Genomic DNA, 5,563 nt, shown 5'->3' with positions numbered 1-5,563 from the left:
CTTTCCCTCTGCGCTTTCCCATCAGGAGAGACGTCAAGTGAGCCCTTGCAGCCGTGGGCTAGAAGACGTCCCCTGTGGAAGGAGAAAGTATCTCAAGAAAGCAAGGCTCCCTGAAAGCGACGTGTCAGCGGCACAGGCCGCGCAGGGCCACTTCAGAAATAACACCACATGTCTGGATGAACAAACTCTGTCAGTGGAAAACAGATATTTGTCCCCTACAAGTCTGATGTGCCCTACCGCTGAGCAATTTCCATATGAGAATAGCCAGAGTGGAAACCCTCAGCTGGTGCCCTGTGAACTGTGTCACAGGAAGTTTGCTGTAGAGAGGCTGGAGAAACACAGCAAGATCTGCAAGAAGCTTCAGAATTCAAAGAGGAAGGTTTTTGACTCTTTCAAGCACAGGGCCAAGGGAACAGAACTGGAGACATACATCCATAAGAAGAAGGTTAAACCGCCAATCGTGGTAAGGGCTATCCTTAAACTCTTTCCAAGCTTCCCTTTTTTTCTCCTAGAGTCAGACTCAGCTTATAAATCAATGTAAACAATAAATAAGTGTTTTATGAAGTACTCTTCTGAAAAACTGCCGCAAAGGCACATTTGCCAGACAGAATAAATGTGTCTTAGTGACTTCTGAATTCTGTTGTAAAAATCTACATATCAAGCAAATAGCACTCACAGGAAACAAAACCATAACTACGTAAATTGTACTCTCTACCCAATGACCTGAAAGGTAGCCCCAGAAAGCTATGTTATTACTGTATTGATATTTTCTTGCCTTGTGAATGGTTTGCGACCAGACTGTGTACGCAGTGCTAGTCTGGACTTTTTCTGGAAGCTGTTTTATTGGTTTCATTTCCTGTTCCCAGCTGAGAAAGAACAACTGGAGGCAGAAGCACGAGGATTTCATTCGGAGCATCAAACAGGCCAGGGAGGTGCAGCAGGTGATCACGCAAGGAGGGAAAGTTGTGAACCTGCCCCAGCCCCCCGCGAATCCAAACCCCGACTACGTGCCCTGCCCTCACTGCGGCCGGCGCTTTGCCCCCAGGCCGGCACAGAGGCACATCCCCAAGTGTCAGCACATCAGGAGCCGCCCTCCTCCTCCTCCTCGCAGATGAAAATTGATGTGAAGAAGAGCAAAAGAGTCATGATCTTGGCTCACGACTCACGTCCTGCTTTTTCTTTTTAGAAACACATTTAGCACAGTTCATCCGTATGATGATGAAAAAAAAATGTTACCTTATTTTAATTAAATGATTTTTTTTTGGTGGACTGGTGTTTGCGTAGCTGTGGTTATTTCAGTTTTTCTCTTATCATTCATACACCTTGACCTCCTAAAAATAATTTTTCAACCTGGAACGTACAATTAGCAGGCAATAGAACAGGTCACATTGGTCTTGGAACCATCAAAAAGCAGTATTCACACATTCTCGGCATCAATTTTCCTTAAAAACAACTGAAAAAGCAAGGTAAAGAGTGATTGATTTTTTTAATGAAAGTTATTTGATTTAATTTATTTAATTTTCATAATATTTGAAATATGTTGGGATTAATGTGACTCAATATTATCTGCAGCTCTTACACTCCAGGCACCTGATAAAGTGGAACGCAGTGTCTTTGCCTTACATGGCGCTCAGCTCTTCCTCAATCCCAGCAGAAGCACCAGCAGAAGCAGCAGCCTCCGGGTCCTGCCTCATGCACAGCTTAAAATGCAACACCAAGTAATACAACAAACAACAGGGAAAACCATTCACGATCAGACACATCCGTTGATTGCTGGCTCTCAGTAAAGGGACATTGCATCATTACATCACAAAATAGACTACATTTCAAGGTTAAAGAATTACCATGTTCTGCGATTCAGAACGAGGCAGCAAAACTTCCTATAATCTGTTGTGGCCCTATGACATTGTAAAGGAGCAGGCTTGTGAATACATCTCGTTTAATCCAATGGAAATATAACTCTCAACTTTTTTACGTTTTTGCCAATAAATAATACTACATTGTTAACTCTGCATAAAGAACCTTGGAATGGAACGTTTTTTGCAGTGAAATGTTTGCTGCATAACCTATACCCTTTCTCTCCTACATCACATTGCATTAGTCATTACAGTGATTAGTGAGCAGGAAGGGCTGCATCACATCGCAATTTGTGTGGAACTTGAATGCGAATTTGTTACAACATGGCGTAACTTACAGTCCTTTCACAAAATTCATGATTTTGTGCTCAATTTTGAGTTTGTAAAGTTTTTCTATAATGTCAATGATTTTATTTTGTGACTGAAATTAAATAATTTTGTGTCTGCAAAATTGGGACTGTAGTTCCACCTTAACCTACTAGTACTGTATGTCTTTGGACTGTGGGAAGAAACTGGAGCACCTGGAAGAAATCCACACAAATGAAGGGAGAACATACAATTCCATCCAGACTGCACCCCAGGAATTGAACCCAGGACCCCAGATCTGTGAACCACAGTGCCACCTCATTGCTATAGTCACTATAATTAATGTCAAAACTCATTTGCAAATGAGCAGCCTGGGATCCAAAAGGATCAAGACAAGGATCCAAACAAAGCACTATCCCAAAGCTTGGCTTTGTACCGTACATAAAACAGGGCTTGATGCAGAAGGCAGATAATCAAAGTCCATGCAATAATTTCTAAGGGAAAGTGACTTTGTGTTCTTGGAGGGAAGTCACTCAACACGGAGCTGTGTTAGTGAAATGATTGTTCTGATGTACGGCTGATGTCCAAACACTGAAAACATGATTGTGTATGCAATCGCACTCCTGAGCTCCATTGGGTATGGTTAAAATAACTTTTTATAGTTCATCACATTCAAAGTGTGTGTACTTGATGAAAGTGTAACACGCATTTGGAGGAGTTATTCAGGATTTTCTTTCATTCAACTATTTCAAGACCCATTATTTTCAGATGTTGTAGTATACGTGAATAATGAAAGGCCTTCATATTACACAATGAAGGAATGACTTCGCAGGTGTGAAGAATAAAAGATTAATTCAGCTCACTTTGGGGAGTTTCACAATGGCCCTCCTTATAGAAATGTGGGTTTGATTAAAGGAGTGAAGAAAAAGCACTGAATAATATTTGCTTCTGTAAACGTAATCATCTCAAAATATGGTTGAAGAAATTGAAGAAGGTTAAACATAATCCAAAACGTATAAGGTCAATTTAAGTACAACCAGAATTCTAGTGTTTATGCAATGCATCTGTGGGTTGATATGAAATATGGCCGTACTTAAACTAAACGAGGTTATCGAGAGCATATTCCGAATACGGCTTTGGCCAGTTGTACTGTGAACTGCGAGGACCGTATCTTATCCTGAACTGGCTGTGCGAATACCGTCCTCTGCTGGCAGAAGGAATAGATTACAACGGCACTGTATTGGCGATTAGTCCTATTGCTAGAATATTGAAACAACAAGGAGTCCGCGGAGTCAAGCAATGCTGAATAAACAAGTACCTGAAATTCAATAGGATTTTGTGTATTGATTACAAATAGGTGTGGAATTCTCATGTACAGTGGTATTCATGGATTCCTTACACAAGCAGCAGTTGTTATGATGCTTTCGTAATCTGAATATAAATCTGTTATCTACTTAAAACTGTAATTATTGAATAGATTAATGTCTTTGAAATGCTTCATTAACTGGGCAGTTTCCATGTTTGGAAATGTTTTTATTTTGATTGCTGATTGCTAGATACTGTATGTTTAATAGGCATGCTGTTAATATTTTCTACAAGAGCCAAATAAGACAGTTATGCTGTAGTAAGTTCTATATAAGTTATATAACATAAGTTATATTTTGTTCTGAGGTCAATTTGAATCTCATACTAAATAACTGGTGTCCTTTTATCTGAGAAACACTACCTGATTGATCACCTGATGCCTAGAAATTAGCATGCACAGTAGCCCAGCGTTTAGCATTGCTAGCTCACAGTGCTGAGGCCCTGGGTACACTTCTGGACCTGGGGTGCTATCTGTATGGAGCTTGTATGTTCTCCCCATGTTTGCATGAGTTTGCTTTGGGTGCTCCGGCTTCCTCCCACACTTCAAAGAACTACTGGTAGGTTAATTGGCTTCTGGGATAATTGGTGAGTGTCTGTGTCTTCCCTGCATTGGACTACCATCCAGTCCCAGGTATCTCCTGCTTATTACTTTCTGAGGCTCTGGCTCCCCCGTGACCCCCCGACCACCTGACCCTGAATTGGATGAAGCAGTTAGAAAATGGGTGGTTTCTGTTATGCTCTGGTCATGCTCTGCCATAGCAACAACTTGTAAAAAATGCAGATGCTAGGATTTAACTCAAAGAAGGAGCTCAGATCACTGTGTTGGCATCACTGTACAGGTGTCCGGTGTGTTTTAGAACATATGTTAAAATCTTATTTACTAACTTCTAGACTTTTTACCCCCCATATCAGCCTGCAGGTGCACAGTGGTCTGTGGACACCCTCCTTGCTCTGTCGTAAAAGAGGAAATAAAAAGCAACTGGTTTTGACTTTAATGCACTGAGACTGTGGAACTCACAGAACTCTCTTGTCAGAAAGGCAGCTTCTAACAGCTTTTAAGTGAAGACTAAGAACACTTTTCTATTTTATTAAAATAGATTATATATGTTTTGTTTAAATATATGTTATAAATGTTAAAACGACAGCTCGTATAAGCTTGTATTTTTACCTTTCGATCATTTTTAGAATTGCTTTGAGTTGCTTTTACCATGATAAACAGTACAAAATATGAGGTGTTGAACTTGTCTAAAGTTTTAAAGCGCTTTATGACGTAAAGTGTGATGACAGTCCTTGGCGGTCTATGTAACAATTCTTCTTGAAGTAGGTCATCGGGCCAACAGTATACAAACATTACAGCTCAAGTGCTTTTGTATCTGAACGCTTTTAGGTAAGTTATTTAGCAGCTGCGGTATTAATAATGATTTTAATGGCAAATTCAATTGCAGGTAAAATAAAAATGGCGGATAACTTTCTTTCTAGCTTCGTGAAGCGGTCGCGCTATATTATACATATATACCATAATAAGAAACATAATATGTACAGTAGAATTTTTCACTTTAAGCTGGCATTATCCAGAACCGGGTCAGGGCCCGGACCCGGACCGTGCAGTGTGGTCCGCCGGCCTTCTAAAGATGTTTAGGAGATCGAGGCGCCCTTGGATTTGATTAGAAACTTGCATAATTTCTTAACTTGACCCCATTATCTTAAAAAAAACGGCCAGGCCAAGACCAAAGCATGAAGGCTGCGAGGATCGGGGGACTCTCATTTTTGGTCACAGCGTACAGTAGTAGATCAGTAACCTCTGTTTATCGTGATAACCTTTAATTATTTTCCAGTACTTTTTTAAATGATAAAACACATTGTCTCGCGAGTTTTGCTAAAGATACGGTTTTAGTGTTTACGCATAAATTTGTAAGCCGTAGGTTTAAATCTCGTGGTCTTATTTTCTGCATTTTCATCGTAAGGGAAGGCGCTCGTTTGCGATTTACGCGCTGAATATTGTAAGCAGAGGAGCCTTAAGGCACAGCCTCGCCTTA

The sequence above is a fragment of the Lepisosteus oculatus genome, unplaced genomic scaffold (genome assembly GCF_040954835.1).
Source record: "Lepisosteus oculatus isolate fLepOcu1 unplaced genomic scaffold, fLepOcu1.hap2 HAP2_SCAFFOLD_42, whole genome shotgun sequence".
NCBI lineage: Eukaryota > Metazoa > Chordata > Actinopteri > Semionotiformes > Lepisosteidae > Lepisosteus > Lepisosteus oculatus.
This window is presented reverse-complemented; position numbering follows the sequence as displayed.